This window comes from Euwallacea similis, chromosome 5 (assembly GCF_039881205.1).
Source record: "Euwallacea similis isolate ESF13 chromosome 5, ESF131.1, whole genome shotgun sequence".
In the NCBI taxonomy this organism is placed as follows: domain Eukaryota; kingdom Metazoa; phylum Arthropoda; class Insecta; order Coleoptera; family Curculionidae; genus Euwallacea; species Euwallacea similis.
In genome coordinates, this window is record NC_089613.1 from 5,291,149 (window position 1) to 5,298,088 (window position 6,940).

Genomic DNA, 6,940 nt, shown 5'->3' on the forward strand with positions numbered 1-6,940 from the left:
ATGCTTAGAGATATCCCCCTCTTCAATTGGGCAACGTTAACCTCCTTATTCGCCATTTTCTTACTGATCGCCTTTTACATGAGAAGACTGTGCAATTACTGGGAACTCCTAGGAGTGCCCTTCGAATGATCAATGTTCTTCGTTAGAAGCTTATGGATGGCGATCAGAGGCAAAATGCAAATAGGAAAATACTTTGGGGAACTGTACCAGAAGTATCATGGGCCGTACTTCGGGGTATATCTATGTAGTAAGCCTTATTTTGTCATCAGAGACCCAGAAATCATCAAAAAAGTAACAATAAAAGACTAACAATTTTACTTGTGATAAACAGGCGGACGATATGTCTGAAAATAGCTTGTTCATCATTAAACATCCTGACTGGCGGATTATCAGAAATAAATTGAGTAGTATTTTTACTTCTGGAAAGATTAAAAGCATGTACCCTTTGATGCTACAAACTGCCTCAGACATACAAGTGTTCTTGAAGAGTCATGATGGGGAGATTTTGGACACCAAAGATGTTGTTGGGAAACGCATGACAGATTTAGTGGCTCAAAGCTTCTTTGACATAGATAACTATTCTTGAAGGAAAGGAGGACTTGAACTTCAGGAAAGTTTGTTCTGAGATGCTTCAGATGACTCTGTTCAAGGCGTTCAGCATCTTTTGCTACTTTTTCATGCCTAAACTTGTGTTTTTGTTAAATCTGAAGCTTCTGGATACAATCTATTTGAAACACGTTTTCCTGGAGACTTTGAGATATCGAGAAAAGACTGGATTCTGCCAGAATGAATTCGTTGACAAGCTAATCCATGTGAGGAACAATTTTTCAGAGGATGTGGAGAAAGAAACCAATTTTGGTAAGTTATTAGAAATAAGCATCTCCCAAACTCTTCCTTTCAGAGGCTCAATTTTCCAGTCACCATCTGCCTGGTTTCTTGAGCAATAAAGTTCTTCATGGCCGAGTTCGAGACGACGAGTAACATGATGGGATTCGCCATCTTCGAGTTGAGTCTAAATCTTAAGTGCCAGGAGAACCCGAGGAAAAAGATTTTCCAGACATTGCCCAGCGACTCGGATGAGGTCACTCTCGATAAAGTGCAACAGATCTGGAAGTGCTGTCAGTTGGTAAGCAATTATAGATATTTAAGTGCTAAAACTGCGACACCTCGGTTGTCTTCCAAGTTTTTCCTAGAAACGATCTGGACGGACCAACCCCTAAAGAACAGGAAGGGGTGCTGCTAGTCATTTGATTCTGACCAGACATCTGAAGCTTCATCGATCCCTCTTGTAGCACTTGGAACGTTGTTCTGTTTACGCTACCAAACTCTAGCAAGGTGACCCCTGTATGGTTACTAATATCGCTAATACTTTTCCATATAAAACACTCTTACTCTTCATTTCGAGACAACTCATTGAGCTTCGGTGAAGCATCACTATTCTTACTCATAAATATAAAAATAATGAAAAGTAAAAAGACGAACTTAGCTTATTTTCTCAGTACATTAAGATCACATACAAACCCTTACTGTGGTCCAAAATCAACCTTCTTGGTGCTGTCATGTGGGCTTTACAAGCTTTTAAAGTTAGTGAAACCTTCAAATAGATTCATAGTGCTTCGGCAAGATTACGATACTCTTACAGAAAAGCTCCAAGCAAATCTGCCAATTGTGCAAATATTTTCCACATATTTGGGGAGCACAGAGGTACTTACTGTGACCAAAAATAAACTTTCTAGATCTTTTCAGCCAGGAGTTAAATATTTGTAAAATCGGTGTTCTTCCAGACTTCTTGAGCTTACGTGAAACTTTGGTATCCTCATCCGTAACATCCAAGAAAAGCAATGAATTTAGTTCATTTATCAAGCTTTTGTAGGGAATAGGTAGATACTTAACAGGCACAAAAAGAAATGTTGTGGAACTTTTCCTTTATGAGTTATACATTTTTAAACTGAAGTAAAGCAACGCGAAGACTTTGCTGAGCTGAATGATGCTTCCCCATTTTGCCCGTAAGTTCCAAGTAACAAAGTGAATTGTTCATGTTTCAACATATTTAGGACATACACAGATCGTTGTTATGGCAGTACCTCAATCTTCTAGATCTTTCGGTTTTAGAGTAGCAAAATTGTTGACCTGGATTGATCCCTGGATCAGACTAATTAAGTCTCAGGGATTACTCGTTGGACTGATTCATAGATACCAAGTGAACTAACAAATTCAGCTCATATTTTCAGAATATTAGAAACAAGCATTGCCACACTCGAATCGTATCCCAGAAACTCTTAGGCGCTATCTCTTCGGACCGTTCCTCAACCGACTTCCCAAAGAAGACTACATGATAGAAAAAACGAGCCTCAGCCTGAGAAGGAAGTCTCAATCCTCATTCCTTTGGATGGAATACACTTTGATCCAGTATACTGCGAAAATTCCCACAAATTCGACCCAGAGAAATTCCGAGATGGGTCCAAGCACTATGCCAACAACTGCGTCTATACAGAGTGGTTTTGAATAGATGGTTAAAATTTTAATGGGTGAATCCTGAGCCAACTTTAAGAAGAAAAGTTCATATTATATAAAGACATGTTCAAAAATGCTTCGTCTTCGACCTACAGGGTGTTAAAGAACACTTTATTTTTTAATTACTAGTTTTTTTTTTCGAAACTTGCTGAAAATTTGTACATATCATACGTCGAGTGTTTCCTACAAACGGAAATGTTCGGACTTTGATTTCATATACGGGGTGATGCGGATGGATTGGTCTTAAGCTCTTATTTATCACATTTTTTTCTACATTAGTAGGAGGGGGTCATTTTCAGCAGCTGCTATAAAATTAAAGCAATATCATATTAAATAAAGTTAAGCTCTCGTCTAAGCTTGGTTGATTACCACTGATAATAATTGTATCTGCAGGAGGCAGTTGCTTATTATCGCGAATATTATCTAAACCATTGATTTAAGCGACATTTTGCAAGAGACTGAAAAGTGAGAAAACTCAATGTGGATTTCAGAAATGTGCCTAAAAGAATAAAAATATTAACAGAAAAAAACATATGGTAAATGAGAGCTCAAGATCTATCAATCCGCATCACCCCGTATATGAAATCAAAGCCCGAACATATCCATTTGTACGAAACACTCGGCGTATGGTATATACAAACTTTCAGCAAGTTTCGATAAAAATAAATTAGTAATTTTAAAAAAAAATGTTTTTTAACACCCTGTAGATCGAAGGCGAAGCATTTTTGGACATGTCTTGATATAATATGATCTTTTCTTGTTAAAGTTAGCTCAGGATTCACCCATTAAAATTTTTACAATCTGTTCAGAAATCCCTTGTAAGTCCTTCGGCCTTGGCCCTAGAACCTGCATAACTAGAGAAATTTTAATATATAAATTTAAATATTTATAATTAATATAGTTTCAATTTTTTGTTACTACTGCAGGTGAGAAATTTGCTCTAATTAGTGCAAAAGTCGGTCTCATTTATCTCTGCTAAAAATTCCGGACTGAGAAGTGCGATCTGACAATGAAACGGTGGAAATGGAGCCAAAGTCTCCCTTTGTAATCCCAAAAAATGTAATCAAACTTAAGGTTAAAAAGGTGTAATTTTCTTGATAGTTTTTTAAATAAATTTAATTAAGGAATTTATTATTATACTACAAAAGCACTATTTTGCCTCCATCTTTCTCTTTACGCAATAATCGTAATAGTTATGAATTTTTCTCTTCCTCTAAACATCATTCTTCTTGACTGCTCTAGCCTGAGAGCACATTTCACACGTTGTTAGTCGATTCGGCGTTATTGAAAAATTGATTTACAACCTGTGCCTACCTAACGTTTCACTCAATTTCATTTTCATGCATATTTTATTTACCCTGTTTTGTACAGAACCGGACTCGAAAAACCTGGGTTTCGTATCGAGAACCGCGTGAAATTTGACTCGCATGTTATTTTCCTACGGCCTTTTTTCAATAATTATTAGTCTAATATTTGTGGCGCAACCAAAGGGCTAAAGACATTGGGGCAAAATTATTGGTCTTGTACTAGGAGAAGAAATGTTTTCTCTTGCTTTCCGATCTCTATTAAATCTCTGCTGGATACGCCACTGGATTTACACAATGGATTTCGAAATTTTCGACAATAGTAAACAAAACCAAGATCTTGGCGCTGTAGAAAAGTCAATGACGTAGATTATCTTTAAAAGAAGTTTTGATTTTTTTAAGTATATTTTAATGTTTTTTCGAATCTAAGGCAAAATTTTTAATTGAATTAATGCTTTCAACTATTTTTAACATTCACATGATACGCCACTGGGTTTTGCTCTCCGGTTCTTTATACTTTCAAACAAACTGGAAATATGAATTTTCCAATGCACAGTGGCCACATTTTTTTATGTTGTGTAATGGCCATCACGTAGGTCCTCTCAATTATACGAAGGGCGCAAAGAAGTAGAAGAGGACCGAAATGACCCAAACAGACGGTAGATGTTCTAAAAACATAACGGATGAGAATAGCGCGTAATCGACTAGCAGAAGGCGAGTGGAGTAGATAGTAGCTAGTGGCAGCCCTTTTCGACCCTGACGATATAACCCTTTGGGACAGTTCCGGAGTTGGAAAAGGTTCTTTCATCCCGAGGTTTTTAATGGATAGGTCCTTTGGCGAATCCCACACTACCCGGCCGTTGGAACACTAGGTCGGGTACCTTTTACAGATTTTCCTTGAGATAAAAAAAATGTGTAAAAGAATCTGTCACTTTCAATCATGAATACCTCTTTGATACACCACAAGATTTCAATATTGAGTGTGTATCAGAGCATAAAGAAGAAAATTTTGCTCTGAATTTGCCAGTAGGTTACATTCACTGAACTCAGTATACACGAAATTTCATATACGTACGATGAAATTTGAAATTTTCCGTCAGTACAAAAATCAGTGTCGTAGTTTGTCTTGAACAAGTACTTGTAGATTTAAAAAACTCAACTATTTAGATCAAATTTTGTTTCAATTTTATCCCTTTAAATCCCTCTTTGATACGCTGTTGTATTGTAATGTTTTACTGTGTGTAATTCAGTAGTTGAACATGAAGGCGTTTGGAAAAGTAGAAATTCAGTGGCGTAGCGGGTGTGTCCACGTGCGCTACTGTACAATATAGAATTCTTGAAAGCAAATTTTGTCTTCATGTAATCGCATTAAATCAGTATCTGATGCACCGCTGGGTTCAGTAAATATTTAAATGCCAAAAAAGCTAAATTGAAATGCCACTTGATCCATATTAACATTTTGGCAGAATCTATGTGTCGTACGGCACTGAGTTTTAATAGCGAAGTTTTTAAAAGCCATAATATGTAAATCTTAAGGATGTGAAATTGCGTGATAATCAGTGGCTCAGTATTTGACTAAATAAGGAATTAATGGTCTTGACGCATAGTTTTGAATTTAACGAGCACATACATTTCGACAGAGATTAGGGAGTGAAGCTAAGCTTGAAGCCACCCGCAGTTTAAGCGTTAACAAATTCAAATTTAACTTTTTAAATTTGCCTCAGAGACGCCACTGCGATTCCAAGCTGATTTTTGAAACTGACGCCTTTTGGATATTAACAGAATCAGTGTCACAGCAGTTTTTATGGTTCAAATTAAAATTTAATGTTTCTGGTTTGAGAGATGGCAAAGAATCCTTGAAGCTGTTAAATCGTTAAATAGTCAGTGACGCAGCAATTAATCTCAGTTATGGATGTGTTAAAACTAAATTGTTCGCTGTGATATTTCATTTACTTTTAAAAATATTTCACAGTACACCGCTAAATTTCTTGTATTTCACAGGTTTTAGGGGTTATTGATGATCAGTGGGGTTTCAAAACGAGAGACAATTCTAAGATGTTTATCTTTCTTCTCTTTAGTATTTTTGTCCGTTACTAATAGAAAATTTTCAACAAATTTCACGGTAGCCTTTGATGTGTCTTTTAGGTTACACTATGCAAAATGGCGAACAATGGGTCATTGAGAGCCTTCAATTCTAACTGCCTGATGGGCGTCACTTTTAACCACAAAAACGAGGACCTCAGATATTTACAAGAGCGGTACATTCTACAAATTCATGCCGATCGTTTTAGGAAATCAGTCCCTGGAGATAGACTTTTGGATGTTTTCGACCAACAGTGCTTATTACTAATAAATGCCCTTTGTGATAGCGTCAATGCGGTGTGTCCAGCCCTTTTCCCTCCACGCTTGAAAACGATTATCGAATTCCGGCTACTGGATTTTTGACAGGGTTTCAATCGGCAACGGTCTGCTTTGTTTGAGAAAAGTTCCATGAATTATTATCCTAGTTTTGACAGGTGCGTGAAAAATTATCCTCGGATTTTAAGAAGTTAAGACTGCCCCTTACATCCCTTAATTTTGGGCGTATACAACTGGTCATTTAGTATTGATGAGGTGGACTATAATGGAGTTGCCTCGTAACCTATCTCCCCTTATCATTGCTATGAGGATGCATCACATTTAATATAAATGGGAGCTTGATATGGTCCGAAACTCTGACCATATGACCATATGCGAAAACGGCACTTGGACCATTACAGACAATAGAAAAGTAAGGGATGAATCTATTATGCTTGTATTCACCCTCGGTCTGCCGTTTTTTCGATCAAACGGAATTTTGTATATTTTCAAGCATTCAGTAATTTTTCTCCAGTTTCCACTGGCGTATCAAGAAATAATTTTCCTTTTAATTCTAAAATCCTGGTAAGAAGGGCACAGTGAATTGTTTCAATTAAAGAATTTAACAGGCGCCCCTGCTTTTCACATGAAAATAAAAGATTATCGCATATTTGTGATAATTGTAAGTGCTAACGTGTGTAATTTTTTAGTGATCTTTCAGTGGTATATCAAGTATGAACTTATCTTTGTAATTCTAAGCCCTTCGAAAGGATTTTAAAGTCAAT

At 36.8% G+C, this 6,940-nt stretch overlaps 1 pseudogene; it reads left to right on the top strand.

Annotated features, from left to right (window-relative positions):
• Positions 1 to 2,505, top strand: LOC136409292 (cytochrome P450 6k1-like; annotated as a pseudogene).
• The last annotated feature ends 4,435 nt before the right edge of the window (positions 2,506 to 6,940 follow it).